This window comes from Lissotriton helveticus, chromosome 3_1 (genome assembly GCF_964261635.1).
Source record: "Lissotriton helveticus chromosome 3_1, aLisHel1.1, whole genome shotgun sequence".
NCBI classification, from domain to species: domain Eukaryota; kingdom Metazoa; phylum Chordata; class Amphibia; order Caudata; family Salamandridae; genus Lissotriton; species Lissotriton helveticus.
The window spans coordinates 1,950,575,160-1,950,592,196 of record NC_136061.1 but is presented as its reverse complement, the minus strand read 5'-3'; positions in this window follow the sequence as shown (position 1 = coordinate 1,950,592,196).

The window sequence follows — 17,037 nt, the reverse complement described above, 5'->3', positions numbered from 1 at the left end:
TTTCTTTTTCTTGGTTGTATTCAGTTATATTTTCATGTACTTTTGTTTTCTTTTACACCTGACTATTTGTGTAACTTGACTCTGTCCCTTGATGATATCTACTCCTTGGTGACAAATCTCCGGCACCCACATTCTCAGAGGGATATCATTGACACGAATACACCCCAAAAGCCCGCTGCTATAGGCACTATGGTTGTCTTTTAAGCTCCATCACCAACATGGCTGTCCTAACTGCAGGCAATATTCACATCCTCCGCTCATACATCTCATAACCATATACATACTCTTAAAACAAGACTAACAACCCCTTAAAGTGAATCTAAAATTAGTCTCTCTAAATGTCAGGGGACTCAACCACCCAGTTAAGCGGAAGACAATTGAAAACTAACTTTATAAATTCAAAACTGGTGTAGTCCTACAACAGGAAACCAAGTTTACCCACAAAGAAATGTCGTGGTTTGAGATGAACTGTGTGTTCCCTTGCTAACAATAAGAAGAGAGTGGTGATAATGCTGATTACTAAAAATTCAGGCCTATCTGTTGACTCTCACATAACAGATGAGGAGGGTAGATGGATCTTGACAAAAATCTCCAAAAACACAAATTGCTTCCATGTCCTCAGTGTGTACAGCCCAAACATTTATAATACGGACTTCTGGGACTCCCTGGCTACTCCTCTAGTTCAAGTTCCTACTGATGATTTCATCATCATGGGCGGAGACCTTGATCTCCCCATGAATGTTACCATTGATAATCAATCCAAGACATCATTACAGCCCTCTAAATCACACAAGTCACTTCTTAAACTGTGCTCTAGATTCAATCTACACGGCTCCTGGAGACAGCAACATCCTGATACCAAGGACTATACCTTATATCAAATCATACTCCAGAATGGACTACCTGCTGGTATCTAAGGCACACACACATCAAATTGAGTAAACAGACATTCTACCAAGACTAGTTTCCGATCACTCTGCCATTAACCTATTTCATATTGGCACCAATGCGAGACCATCTTGTGAAATTTGGAGGTTCAATGATGAATCAATTAGAGATGCAGCATCCAGAACATCATTGAAAACACCATAATAAACTATATTACAGAAAACTTGGCCTCAGATACTTCTCCCTCCACCTATTGGTAGGCACTCAAAGCAACTGTTAGAGGCTCACTAATTGAGATCCAATCTAAATTAAACAAAGGCCAAACAATGCTCAAACCCTCTCTATTGTTACCAATAAAAAATACGAATACAATAGAATCTTGAGTGAGATGGCTGGAGTCTGGATTTACAAATATAAAAGCCTAAAATTATGTGAGGTAAACAAAGCCAGTAAAATATTGGCATAATATTTGAAACATATGCCATAAGGGTATAAAAGCCCTTAAAGATAAAGGGAACGTAACGTACACGAATCCTCGAAAAATCTTGGGCATCCTCAGAGACTTCTACAAATTTCTATGTGCGGATGACTCAAACTCTTCTACAGAGAAAGGCAGGGATTACCTAAATAACATACAGTTACCCACTATCACTATCCTGGAGAAGAAGTCCCTTAGCTCAGCGGTGAGGAAATTGCAGTGGCTATCAAGGCCCTTAAACCACATAGAGCCCCAAGACCTGATGGTTTTTCTACTAACTTCTGTAAAACATTCCCTCCGTCCTTAGTCCTACACTTCTTGGTCTCTTCTATTACTTCTCGGATTTAGGCATCATTGCAGGCATGGCTGGCAAGGCCATAGTGATCCCAAAGGAGGGAAAAGACTCAACCCTGGCAAAAAACTATAGACATATCTCCTTAATTAACTTGGACACAAAAATCTATGCCAAAATCCTCTGTAAGAGATTTGAACCACTTTTACCACGCCTGATTATTCACACACAGGTTGGGGTCAAGAAAAATCGACTATCTAATGACAACCTTCACCTCCTATGCCATATTATTGAGAGAGCCAAATCCATTTATTCTGACACCGTTGTGATAACCCTAGATGCTGCAAAAGACACATAGTGATAGTCTCCTGGAAGACATTTTATTGTCTGCGACCTGTAAGTCCGTCCTCAGTAACTGGAGAAATACTGCTGCTAACTTGTTTCGATCCAGGCTGAACTGGGATGCTTACTTAAGGATGCCGATAACATCACTCTTTAAAACTCCACCTGGAGACAAAAGGACAGATTACTTTGGAAGGCACTTGACAACTACGTTGCCAATACCAAACCACCATGAGTCCCTTAGCACACCATGAAACACCCTTATAACCATTTCCTACCTTAAATTCCTCTCTTGTCAGTCGCCAGATGTTTGCCTTCTCTAAAGTATGTATATTGCGGAGTCTGAATACAGGTTTGTCATGCCTACTGCTGTAAATCTCCTGACCTACTTTTTACTCTTATGTTTTATGTCACATTCAGGATTTGATTAATTTACCTTATGTGTTGTTTTTCTTCCGTTCTTTAGTGTGCTAACCAATCTTGTACAGGAGAAAAATCAGTGCACCGGCCTACTTCAACATGTATTTTGCATTACTGTTTCTTTTTTGTTTCTTTTGCACTCAACCCAACAAAAATGATTTAAAATAAAAAAAAATTGCTTACCAACAAAGGAGTTAAAAAAAATGCCACCAGTCAGCTCCGCCGGGCAATTTTAGTTATGTCTGGAAAAACAGAGGGGGACAAATAATTCTGGATGTGCTGATCACCCTTAAACGTATCCAGGTAGAGAGGACGCACATGTTATATCTTTAAAAAAAAGATTACTTTGTGGGCATTTATTTGCATCGCATTTGTTGGGATTGTATAGGCTAAAAAAAACAGAGCAGGTACATACAGACATTTCTTCAAACTAAGCAAATGAAGTGGAGTAACAAGACTTTCACTCCTCCTCTTTGCTGGTGATGTAGCCCATGTCGGCCTAGTAGTGAGTTGTAGGTAGGTCATGCATAAGGCAGCTACATGAATGGACTAATGCAGGATGTAATAGTGCTTTGCGGGCGGTTTAGGTCTGATCCAAATGTTTTCACTGTTATCATCTCCTTAGTGGAGCCCTTTACATCTCATCGAACCAGCCTATGTTCTCATGGGCTACCGGGTGCCGCTGTGACTTATCAAGCATCATCCGCAGAGCACTGCCTGGAAGGAACCCTGTTCATCCATTCCCTCACAGAAATCTAAGGTCAGCAACCCAGAACCTGCTGACATCCACCAAGTGCGAGCATTTCAGACGATTCTCCTTCAACCTCACTGCTTCCTTCTCAGAAATGTCTCTCCCCTCCATCTAACACTAGAAAACCCTTTCCTGAGACTTCAGAGAGGTCTGAACCCCACCCTGTTCCTGCCTGCCTACTTCCCACCCACAACGATTAAAGTGTTAGAACATTTAATTCCTACATCTGTTTTTCATCATTTATGTGGCAACTTACTAGTCCTTGTTTTCTCTTTTTTCTAACTAAGGCCAATGTAAGTTATTTGCGTATTCACTGTGTTGTTGTTTTGTCTACTAGCTCCACAAGTATCACGTGCATTTCTCTGCCTTGTCTTGCTTTTCGACCCAGGCTACCAAGAATGAGCTATGCATTGCTCGCAGCAACCAATCTGCCTTTTAGGATCAGATTCTTTGGGCTTAGAAGGAAACTCAGTCACAGCTCACATCACGACGGCAAGTCACATTTGCAATTTTTCTTTCTGTTTGTATCTCTTCCTTGAGTGACTTTATATCTTGTACATTTGCAATTTTTTCTGTTTGTATCTTTTATGTAACGCATGTATTCCTAAATCCGTATGTTTTGCAACGCGTTCTTATGTAAAGCGCTCTGACACCTTCGGGTAGTGTTCGCGCTATTTAAAATCGCATTAAATAAAATAAAAAAAATAAAAATAAAAATGGAGGCTGTCCTGTGTAATGCTGGTGAGTGAAAGCTGGGGTCGTCAGTTTGATTCCTTCGTCCTTTGTCAGATGTTCAATAATTCAGACCAGTATGCGAAACAGCCCTATTTAGCATTAAATTATCAAGGGGAATTGCTGTTGTTCTACACTGCACCTAGTGGAGCCCGCAACTGTGGAGGACGCTGTCTGATCTTACTTGTGCCTGCCCGCTGATTCAGACGCTGCATCTCGCCGCACCCGCTACGCGGGTGCCACTTCGCGTCCGTGAACTCTGGGAGGTGTTTTCGTTGCTGCCTGGGCTGTGGTGCTGTGGACTGTGAAGGAGAAGGAGTAGGCCGACTGAACGCCGCAGGGACTCAGTTATCCAGGAGTCCCTGCTAGACCTCTAACACCTGGTCTGCGTTCATTGTTCGGCCCCGCCCACTGGTCACCACGCAATATAAATCCTGGTGCTTTACAATTCGAACCTGGGAATTGCTGTTGTTCTACACTGCACCTAGTGGAGCCCGCAACTGTGGAGGACGCTGTCTGATCTTACTTGTGCCTGCCCGCGGATTCAGACGCTGCATCTCGCCGCACCCGCTTCACGGGTGCCGCTTCGCGTCCGTGAACTCTGGGAGGAGTTTTCGTTGCTGCCTGAGCTGTGGTGCTGCGGACTGTGAAGGAGAAGGAGCAGGCCGACTGAACGCCACAGGGACTCAGTTATCCAGGAGTCCCTGCGAGACCTCTAACACCTGGTCTGCGTTCATTGTTCGGCCCCGCCCACTGGTCACCACGCGGCCTACTTAGCAGCCTCGTCCACGCTGCGCGGGAGCGCGCGGGAGTGCGCCGGGCTAAGCCCGGGCAAGGGCGGGCCCTCTGTGGCCCTTGGAGGCCAGAGGAGGCCGGGCTGGGCCACACTACTGACATCCGCACCCCGGGAAAACCAACGCCGCTGCAATCCATAACCCTGGACTGACCTACATCTATTCGTATGTTTAACATCCTTACTTAATTCCTTTGTTCATAAAATTATTACTTCATTGTGCAATTTTAACCTAGCACTTTAAGTTAACTAGTGATTAAGAATCATGTCTCCCAAGGGCGCAAAGCCAGATAAGGGTAGGATATCCCTAGAGGGAGGGTCTCTAAGGGGCACGATTGAGCAGTACCTTACAAAAGCTGCCTCAGCGCTTGGCCAAGAGATTGAAATGGCGGAGCGCCGTCTATCCACAGAGCTCCTGAATAGACGCTCCTCGCTAGGTCCAATTGAACTAGCTACAACCCCTAATCGGAATAGTAGGAAACTACCACCTGCCAATAATGACATCAGTATTCCCTCTATTTTTTGTGATGCCACCACATTATCGGAGACTAGTACCCCTTATAGCAACATGAGTCCCAGTATAGATCCCTCACTAGAAATTATCCCTGAGGAATCTCTGATACTTCACCCCCTAATGTCTGTTCCAGAGACCAACCTGCAATCTACATCCTTACCATCGACTAATAAGCCCACAGTAAAGAGGAAGAGGGCGGGAAACACCCATAAGGGCAGGCGGGCAAAATTACCTAATGTCGCCCGAAATCCCCCAATGATGAGGAAGATAGGAACTGAGGCCATAATTCCAGCCCAGAAAACGGCTCACCCTTCCCAACATCAAGATTTATTGGGAAGTATAGAGGGCCTGGTTAGATCCTTAACCTCTTGGATGCTATGGGAATTCCCCTGCTGTGCTGGGATTTCGTGATCCTCATTGGTTCATGACGAGCTGGGCTCGTCATGAGCGTGCGAGGAGGCTACTGCATGACGAGCCCAGCTCGTCATGAGCGTGGAAGGGGTTAATATTACCCTTGGTGGAAAGATCAAAAAGGCTTGCAAATCAACTGGAGTCCTTAGAAGTAGCTATCACCTCAAACACAACTCTATTAAAAAGCTATAGGTAATAGTAATAAACCTAAAATAGACAATCCAAGTAAAGCGGATAATGTCCCTAAATCGACACCTTTAAGCAAAGGGAATAAAACTGCTAAACCAACATCTCAGGTACAAGAAAAACACAGGCATCAACTAAAATTAACATCGAGCTACCAGCTCCCAAAACATCCAGGGTGAAGGAATCCGAAGCATCTCCTGGCAAAACAGCCGATATGTGTGGAGATCGCAGTGGGAGGATGTCAGATCTTAGGAAACCTAAAGGCTCGAATGTTCAGATTGACTTGCCTCCCGAAGCAGCCCCATACGTGGCTATATTGACAAGGGTCCCAGAATTAAAACCAGGGATTAAGGAAGGGTACACTGACCTAAAAAACAAAGTGATTCATTGGTTAGTGAATAACAGACCACTTCCCCCCAATATCAATGGGGAAATTTTGAATGTGAGTAGGCTTGGGTGGGTAGGTCAGAGTCCAAAAGACATGCAGGGAGACGCTGTAATCATTAATTTTAGGGACCGAAGGGTCATCCCATACATAAATGACTGGTACCAGGTGCCGGGGGGCCGTGAAGAGGGGATAAGGATACACGACCTGAGCTATTTCTACCCTAGGTCACTAATATCACGGCATCCTAGGATAAGCAAGCCACATCATTATAACACATTGGGAGGGACAGCTTTTAACATCCAAACATCAAACAGATTTACCCCCTTTGTAGGCTTGGATGAGGTCGATTGACTCCCCAACTCATCACCCATGGCTCTAAGTAGAATAGAAGCAGCAAACACACAGAATCCGCCATGAGCCCGCTATCATCTAGTTCACATCCAACAAGTATGAGCACCGTTATTAGCTGGAAGGGTACACCTGAAGATGAAATCATTGCTCAGTCCCCCACATTTGATATCGAACCAAATGGGGATGGGGAAGGTAAACCAGGTTTAATTCGTATCCTCTCCTGAAACATTGCAGGCCTTAAAAAAAAATGGGATATTCCTGATTGGCATGAGTGTATTGACAAACATGAGATCTGCATGTTCCAGGAGACGTGGAGCACGGTACCCTTGTACAAATCCGGTTACACCACGTTCTTCATCCCTGCAGTAACGCAAGGCTTGGGTCGTCCATCAGGGGGTCTACATATATGGATTAAGACTTCAATTAACCTGGATATCTGAGTCCATAATGTAAATTCAGAGGACATTCTACACTTATCCTTTAAAGGACCCCTGAATGGCAATAGAGTTGATCTTTTCAACATATATGCCAGAGGAAGTCCAAGCAACCAAAATTCGAGCACAGTGCTGTCTCTGGAAACGGCTTTAACAGGCATTCCTCCATGTTCGAATATCATCTTAGGAGGCGACTTAAATTGTACATATGAACCCCTAAGTAAGGAAGATCTACTGGAGTCTAGTGAGGAAGATATGAAACACTCTATCCCTCTATTAAATCTGAGTCATATTAAAAGATGGACAGTCAGGGCCCTACAGATTATTGCCCTGACACTGGAATACAATCTCCGGGCACTTAATGGGAGAACTACTTCGGACTCCAATGGGGCTATGAAATTTAACAGGTTGGATGGCCCCTCCCGTATTGACTAGATTATTTTAGATTTAAGATTATGGGGGAATGTGATAGATATGGAGGTCAAACAGATGCCCGACAGTGACCATAATCCACTTTGCGCTGATATTAGATGGGAAGTTAAAGGGAGGCCCATAAATCCTTTTCCTTCCACAAAAACAATAGTCCCATCCAACTGCAATCGCAGGTTAAAATGGCAAAAGGTGACATGTCAGGAGGAGACACTGACTAGTATATCTCTTCAGGTATCATCTATGACAGTGGAACTCTCCCTTCTTAACCCCAAGCTTAAATCTTTGTCGGGTTTCAATCTCAGTGAATCCTATAAGCCCTTTATCGATAGGATAGGCTCCCATTTTAAAATTGAGGGGACCAGAGGTAGGAAAAACTATGCATATAAAAGTGGTAATCCCTGGTTCACTGCAGAATGCAGAGTAAGGAGAAAAGCCATCTCTATAGCCCTACGGAAAAAAGATCCGTTGGCCGTAGGGTTAGCGAGACGGGAATATAGAAACACCACAGCATCTGCAAAACGGGCATGGGAGGAGGATCACTGGCAGAAACTCAGGAAGGCGGCTTTTTTTAAAAGATTCTACCCTCTTCTGGGATTTAATAAACAAATTAACCAGAAGGGGAACTGACCCCGTCCCAAACAACATAACTGAAAAACAATGGTTTTCCCACTTTCTAAATTTGTACAGCTATGAGGACGGTGTGGAGTATACCCCGGGCGTCCAACTAGACCCCGACCCAGAAAGCACGACTCTTGAAATTGATGACCCATCACACTCTTGGAGGTTCAGGCAGCCATTAATAATATAGCCCCTGGAAAGGCTGCTGGGCCGGATGGTGTACCTGGCGATTTAATTGTACATGACCCCATCGTTTGGGCTAACTTCATTTTACACTTGTTGAATATCCTGCTCCAGGGCCATACAGTCCCAGCCTCCTGGATAGGAGCGGAAGTGGTCGCAATACATAAGAAGGGGGCGAGAGAGGATCCTGCCAACTACAGACCAATACGTTTAATTGATGTAATTCAAAAGGTGGTTGGCAGGGTCCTGATCTCTAGAACGGTGGCTTGGTTAGAGGAGGGAAACATATTAACGCACCTGCAAGCAGGATTTAGGCAGAAAATAGGTACAATGGACCAGGTGTTCAGATTCACAGCAACATACTGGAAAACTGTGTCCATTGGCAAGGGGTCGTTGTATCTGGCCTTTATCGACCTTAAAACTGCTTTCGACCTTGTACCGCGTGTCAAACTGTGGCAGGTGCTGCATGATATGGGCCTACCGCGATACCTTCTAGAACTAATCAAAAGATTGCATGAAGGTACCTATGCGAGAATCAGATGGGGGAATTCAGGAGAACTGACAGAGAGAATACCAGTACAGAGGGGGGTCCGCCAGGGATGTGTGATAGCTCCCACCCTGTTCTCCCTCTTTATAAATGGGGTGGCAGACCATTTGAGGGAGGACCTAGTGGATGCCCCCACCCTGGCGGGTGAAAAGATACCGACCCTCCTCTTTGCAGACGACACCCTTCTCATGTCCAAAACCCCCTCTGGTCTCCAGAAACTATTAAATATGTTTAGCTCTTTTTGTGAAGAACGTGGGCTCACAATTAACACCTCCAAAACAAAATTGATGGTGCTTTCCGGCACTAAAAAAGTTAGGAGGATCAATGTTTCCCTTAATGGCACTTTACTAGAGGAAGTGGAAGCCTTTGACTACCTGGGAGTCAGGATAAATTGTAAAATGAAGTGGGACTCCCACATAGCTAAAATGCTTTTAAGCTTCAAGAGAGTGGCGAGGGCTATTTCTAGAGACCATCGTGCGACCTCTAGCAGACCAATCAGCCCTGCTCTAGCAGTCTACGATGGCAAGGCTATGGCTGCTGCAACATACGGGTCGGAACTCTGGGGCTTTGACATAGTCCCAGATCTAGTTAAAGCAGAAAACAAGTTCCTGAGAGAGCTAGTGTGTCTCCCCACTTCCACACCCTTAAAACCATTACTCTACGATATGGGTCGCCGATCTTTTAAAGATATTGTTGGCCTTCGCCTTTACTCTATTGGGTATGCCTTAGAAGGACACCGGAGCTTGATAACTATGCTGCTGTCCTTGATGACCTTATTTCTGTCAATTCCCCAATGAAGATTGGCTGGTTGAAAAAACTGAGGGACCTGGCGATCAATTTGGGATTAAGGGAAGAGTGGATCTCTCAGTTACCACCCCCGAAGGAAACCATCAAGAAGGTGTATTGGGAGTGGATTCAAGCTAGAGACATGAAGAATCCAAAGGGGGGCCTCTTAACTGACCAGTTCTTGGACCATAAGCCTGAGAGGAAGTTAGAACCCTTTCTTGATTTCATTAGTAACCCAAGAGACAGAACATTGTTTTTGACATTGAGATATGGAACCCTCCCCTTGAATGCCTTTACAAGAAACTGGAGAGGATCCTCTCATCATCAAGTGACCTGTCCGGGGTGTGAAAATCCCACTGAGACTCTTGCTCACTTCCTGTTTGCCTGCAGGGCGTACAGGGGCCCCAGAAGAAGATGGTTAAGACCTGTGTGTAACGAACTGGGAACAAGGCAGTATTTAGTGGCCCTCCGCATTTTAACAACAGATACCAGGTCCATGATGGTAATCTGCGGAGTTGCTAAATTTCTGGGGAAAGCATGACAAATACGTACCAAGGTGCTCAATTGAGAATGGAGAAGGACACTAAGTGGTATAACTATGTCATCATATTAACTAGCATTTTATTAATGAGAATCTTTTAAACAAACTAGATTTGGCCTGTTTTTATTATTAAGGTGTATTTTAATTGGCTTTAAACCTGCCCTGTTTTATACTCTGTAATTTGTTTTATCTAATTTTATCTTCTGTGATGAATTTGTATTTACTTTTATGATACTCTCTTATCGAATAAAGTATTACAAGCATTAAATGATCAAGGTACAAGCTCTAATGATTTCACGTAATCTCCGTAGGGAGCCTGTTATATGAAAAGGAGTTGAGCTGCCATGCCATTGACTCTGCTCCAATCCTATCGGCCTCGCAGAGATTAGCCTGACAAACTATTGTCTCTCCCCAGCCCTATCAACCTTTAAACGGCGTTACAGACAAGTGAAGGACTCGGTGATTACCCTGTAACGTGACTGTCTTTTGCCCAACCTTACCACACTTTAAAAGGTGATCATGACGTCATGTAAATTTCCTCAGAACCACTGGCATTTTTAGGTTTCGCCTGGCGATCCGCTGCGAAGCAGCGTCGCGCAGGTGAAATCTTTTGAGAACAGTATGTGGCTTTGTCCCGCCTCTCTTTTCCATTGGCTAGCTCCATAAATGGAGGCTTGCCATTGGAAGAGCGAGGCGTCTGTCATTGTCCGAGGCGATTTGTGGGCGTTCCGGTGATTTTTTCCCTCTCCGCCCCTTTTAAAACGTCATGCGGCGGTGGGCGGATGTTTTTTTTTTTTTTCCCTGTGATGTTTTGGTCTTTTTCGAAGTGCCTTTACCCGGAGTGGTCTGCAAGATTTAAGTTGCCAGGAAGTTGTTTCTATTTGCGATCAGGTAAGCAGCATTTTGTTTATAATTTTCTTTTCCCTTTGTACTATTCCCCCTCTCATGTCGTCTCCCTGTTTGTACGTGCACCCGTCTTATGTCGTCTCCCTGTTTGTTTTACGTCTTTGCGTGTCTTGTTTTGCCTTTGTAGCTCCTCACATTTCCTTTTCATGTGCCGCTCCCGTTCAAGCTGCTCGCCGTAGTGGGCTCGATAGAACTCGTCGATGTCGAAGATTGGCTTGGTGGGAGTGAGGCGGGACGAGGACGTGCTCTCTGTCCTCTTGGGCGTGGGAAATCCATCCACCTTCCCCTTTGGTTTCTCCGCCGCCTGCACATCCTCTTGGCTTAGGATTCCTCGGTCGTACTTCTTGCGCAGGGTGACGCTGCCCAGTATGAGGTAGGCCTCGCTAATCTCGGTGAAGCGCTGCGCTGCTGCCTCGTCGCCATTGTTGCGGTCCGGGTGGTAGCGGAACAACTGGCGGTAGTAGGCTGTCTTGATCTGGGACTGAGTGGCTGAGCCAGGGACACCAAGGATATCGTAGTAGGAGGTCGGGCTGTGGAAGAGCGGTGGCTTCGGGGAGCCATTGTTCCTTCCAGCTCTGTTAGTCGTAGAGTAGACCCTGGTGAAAGAGTTCTGGTGGCCGACAGCAGAGAGCCGCCCCCTGGTGCTTTTTATTTTTTATTTCGAAAATAGTTTGTTTCTCTGTATTTTTCTGATATCCACAAGTTCCCACACAAAGCCTCAATGGAGGATGGAACTTTTCTTCTGAGTTTTCCCAAGGTGGTTTGGTGGCGGTAGAGAGGGGACCCTCAAGGGACAGGGGGCGTCGTTACTCGTTCAATATCACATTAGATTTCAATTTGTATTTCTTCCTGCCGGCCACCTGAGACCCGGCGACCCAAGCAGAGCGCCACTGTGCTCCGGAGGTGGGAGAGGTGTCCGTGCACGGAGGGTTCGTGCAGAGGCGGCGTTGGTGCTGCGAGAAGGATGTGTGCACAGTGGTGTCCGTACAGACAGTGAGGTGTGGGTATAATCCTCTTCTGGGGTTGGTGTCTGTCTGTGCGTGGAAAGGCGTCTGGGGAGAGAGAGGGCGGGCGGGTGGGAGAGAGAGACCGAGGGATCCACGCTGAGAGACAAGTCTGTGCCCGGAGAGGTAGGTAGGCGTCTGTGCACACAGAGGAGTCGGCACACTCCCTGCTCGTGCAGAGAAGTGTCTAAAAAGGGTCGTCTGTGGTAAGATTCTGTATGTACAAAAGAGGTCTAAGCACGTGTAAATGCTGTAAGTTGCTGCTGTGAGTGACGTCTGTGCTTCCAGCAGTATACGTGCGTGCGTGGCTCCGTGCTCCTGCAGAGGTATCGGCCTCAGAGGTCTGTGCTGGGAGCAGTGTCGGGGCAGTCCTGGCCGTGCTGGGAGCGGCAGCTGTGCTTGCGTGCTGAGGCCAGTGTCTGGCTGTAAGAAGTGTCTGTGTGGCCTCAGCGCGTACTGTGGCCGGTGCTGTCGGCTCTCTGCAGTGGTTGTGCAAATGCACGCACCGTGAGTAGGAGCTGAGAGCGCCCGTGCTGTGAGCCACAGGTACTGGGACCACGTGTCCTGTGAGTAGTGCCCGTGAGTAAGTAGTCCCCGTGGAGGTGCTGTTGCGCTGTGAGGCACAGGTACTGGGACCACATGTCCTGTGAGTAGTACCTGTGTGTAAGTAGTAGCCGTGGAGGTCTGTTGCGCTGTCAAGGCGCCGTCACGAAGATTAAGCGAGCTATTGCCCAGAGTCTATGTGTTTACATCTGTGTGCTTGTATTTTTTTATATTTAGATATTTAGCAATACACTCTGACATGCAAAGTCACTTTTAACATTTTAAGCAAATATCGCTACTTGGCAAGGTAGTTGGACTGGGGCAATTTAACTTTGTCGTTTTGTAGGGGATCGGCGCTGTGTGGTTCAGGTGGTATTTGTCCCTCGCAGTTAGAATTGCAGCCTCTCTCGTGTAGTCAGGACATAATGTTTCTACTTCTGAGGTTTCATTTAGCTATTTAAGGTATTCTGGGAGTTGTTTTCGTTTGAGTGGCAGGCCGGATACCAATGGTTTGTTCAGAATAGCCAAGCACTGGAAACATGGCTATGCTTGCTTCCCTGCCCCCTGGCTGTGCTTGCTTCCCTGCCCCCTGGCTGTGCTTGCTTCCCTGCCCGTGCTTGCTTCCCTGACCCCTGGCTGTGCTTGCTTCCCCGCCCCCTGGCTATGCTTGCTCCCCCGCCCCCTGGTTCCCCTTCCCCTGGCTGTGCTTGCTCCCCTGCAACCTGGCTGTGCTTGCTTACCTGCCACCTGGCTGTGCGTGCTTCCCTGCCCCCTTGCTGTGCTTGCTTCCCTGCCCCCTCGCTGTGCTTGCTTCCCTGCCCCCTCGCTGTGCTTGCTTCCCTGCCCCCTCGCTGTGCTTGCTTCCCTGCCCCCTCACTGTGCTTGCTTCCCTGCCCCCTCGCTGTGCTTCCTTCCCTGCCCCCTGAGTGTGTGTGTGGCTCTGAGTGGGTGTGTGTGGCTCTGGGTGGGTGTGTGTGGCTCTGGGTGGGTGTGTGTGGCTCTGGGTGGGTGTGTGTGGCTCTGGGTGGGTGTGTGTGTGTGGCTCTGGGTGTGTGTGTGTGTGGCTCTGGGTGTGTGTGTGTGTGGCTCTGGGTGTGTGTGTGTGTGTGTGGCTCTGGGTGTGTGTGTGTGTGTGTGGCTCTGGGTGTGTGTGTGTGGCTCTGGGTGTGTGTGTGTGGCTCTGGGTGTGTGTGTGTGTATGGCTCTGGGTGTGTGTGTGTGTGTGGCTCTGGGTGTGTGTGTTTGTGGCTCTGGGTGTGTGTGGCTCTGGGTGTGTGTGTGGCTCTGGGTGTGTGTCTGTGTGTGTGTGGCTCTGGGTGTGTGTGTCTGTATGTGTGGCTCTGGGTGTGTGTGTGTGTGTGGCTCAGGGTGTGTGTGTGTGTGGCTCTGGATGTGTGTGTGTGGCTCTGGGTGTGTGTTTGTGGCTCTGTGTGTGTGTGTGTGTGGCTCTGGGTGTGTGTGTGTGTGTGTGTGGCTCTGGGTGTGTGTCTGTGTGTGTGTGGCTCTGGGTGTGCGTGTGTATGTGTGGCTCTGGGTGTGTGTGTGTGTGTGTGTGTGTGGCTCTGGGTGTGTGTGTGTGTGTGGCTCTGGATGTGTGTGTGTGGCTCTGTGTGTGTGTGTGTATGTGTGGCTCTGGGTGTGTGTGTGTGTGTGTGTGTGTGGCTCTGGGTGTGTGTGTGTGTGTGTGGCTGGCTCTGGGTGTGTGTGTGTGGCTCTGGGTATGTGTGTGTGGTAGTAATTGCTGTCTGCTGTACTCGTCCGTAGGGTACAATAGGTCTCTCATTTGCGAGAGATTAAGCTAATGGCAATGTAAATGACAATGCCATTTATTTATCTGTTTTCAAAACCAACACATAAATACACATTTTGTCATTTACAATGCCAATAGCTCTAACTTTTCCAAAAGCGAAACCATTGCATTGTAAATGCTTGTTAGAGGTGCTGCTGACAGCCTCCGGCCCCCTCGCATACCGTCCTACTGCTACTGGTCTTTCAGAGGACGTGATATCTAGAAATGACTGATTCGGCCCCAGCTGCACTGTCCCAGCGTGTCGCGCGGAGTGTGCAGCCTACGAGCCAGCCAGCCGGAAGTCGCTGATCGCGCTTGCAGAATATTAAGGGCCGCAGCACATCTTATTGTGTGATAGGGAATCTCTGAAATGATTTTGTGTTTCCTGTAACGGAATAATTTATGTCTAGCTTGGACTCTGAACAGAAAACTACGTGTTAAAATGAACAACGCGGTTTTGCTGTGAGTGAAGTGGGATGGAATCGAAAAAATAGCAGAAAATGTTCTACAAAAAATAACATTAAAGAATGCGAAAAGTGACAATGAGGGGATTCTTCAGTGTGGTCTCGCCTGCCTTTCACCCCGGAGAGCACGAGGCAGGGCAAACACAGGCTAGCTTTATTCACTAAATAAAACAGATAAAGGCCACGTCTGCCAGCAGATATGGAGTCAATTAGGGAAGAAAGCAAAAATGCACAGGGGCCTTTTTATGCTGGATATCCCTGAATAGAATGTTCTCTGAAGGGGCTGTTTTTATTATAATCTTAAATACTTCCGTAAACTGTGTTTTGTATCTGCTGTGTGTTAACCCTTTTGGGCCCACCACACACAACACAGAGAGACTTTATGTCCCATAAAATGTACCGGACAAAACGGTTTTGGACAGAAACAAGTAAACAGGATCGAGAGACAAGCCAGAGACCTGAATCTTAGGGTCTAAATATGCGTTTGACGGTCCGAGGAACGCCAAACTCACGGTGGTGCAGCAGTGGCGGTCCGGCCACCGCAAACTGCTGTATTACAACTTGGGCGGTCCAACCGCCATGGCACTGCTGCAACCACCAGGGATCAGGGATCTCTGGCGGTGGCACGACGGTCGGAGGGCCACCATATGCTTGGTGGTGCCCTGTGTCACCGCCAAGCATATTACAACTTTCCTCACCGCCAGCGGTCTCATGGAGGTTCTTACTCCATGAAACTGCTGGCGGTGAGGAAAGAAAGGGAGCCCTACAGGCCCCCTCTTGGCCTTGTGCACGGTGGTGCGAGAACAAGGGGTTACATGTTTTGCATGTACCCCATTCCTGCATGGCATGGACTGCACAGTCCATGCCGTGCAGAGTGCAGCCCATGCCATGCAGAAACGTGCACTGGCGGTACCCAAACACGGGAAACATCCTTTACAACGCAACTTTTACAACGCACTACCATTACGACGCAACTTTTACAACGCAAGTTATTACAACGAATTGCGCTGGGGGGCGCTCTAGGATAGAGAATAGTTTAATTACTATCCAACACCTTCCCTACTTTCCACGGGGACTGGAGTTGGAATAGTAAATTAAACTATTCACTATCCAGCGCCCCCCAACGCAAGTCGTTGTAACAACTTGCGTTGTAAAACGTGCGTCGTAATGGCATGCGTTGTAAAAGCATGCGTTGTAGTGTCATACATTCCCAAACACTGCACAGCTGCAGGGCCACTACATGTCCAGCCCACCAGACCACTATAATACTCGTAATTTAGCGGGCAGGGGGCGTCCCTGTTTGGCGGTGTGGAAGCGGGGCGGTGACATGGCAGCCCAATCCCAAACTGTCGGAATCGGGCCATCAGCCTCTTCAAGGTATGGGTTTGCAGAGACCGCTTCGGGGACCATGGGTGAAACGGTCTTGGCCAGAAAAGTAGGGCAAGGCTACTATTTTCCTACTGCTAACATGTCCACCATTTCCAGCAGAGTTACACATGAAACCCGAGGGAGGCTCCAAAGAGCGGGACTACGTGGAGACTTCGACTCAAAGTGTTGGTCCAGCAGTCAAACCTTTCCGCGGTTGGCAGCGGTTGGCTAATGCTACGAAAGGCGCAGTCTGACATGGTGAAGCACAGCAGAGGATAAGATAAATTCTCACCCCCTTGATTAAATATTGAAGCTGCAAAGACCAGCGTCCGACCCAGATAATTAAGTAGACACACACCCTACTGGAAGCTGCTGACATGCAGAGCCCCCTTTGACTGGAAGCAGGGCGGCTTTAGCGCTGTTGGCGCCCAGTGAGACAATCATTTTTGGTGCCCCCCCCCCTTCCCATGACCTCCTCTACAGATCCCTCATGACCACTGGGCAAAAGTGCCCCTCATCTCTCCATAGACACTCTCTCACATACATTGCATTTGTTTTAAAGCACTCCTAAAAGCTAAGTTTACTAATAAGAATGTATATCTACCCAAACAAACCCTTTTCAGCAACGTTAGGAATAGATAATGAAAGAGTATGGAAAAAAACAGAATGTCCTAACCTATTTTATGCAGTTTGCATGCAGCTCTTTGATAACAGTTCGTAACAGTCAATGTTCTATATTAGGGGTAGTAATATCTAATGACCTGCGGTGACAAAAGGATCTCTGTGATAAAAGCAGTAATCCACTTAGCTATCCACATGAAATACAGATCTGTGATCTGCACGGTATGAGTTATTTGCAGCAGGCATATTAACACT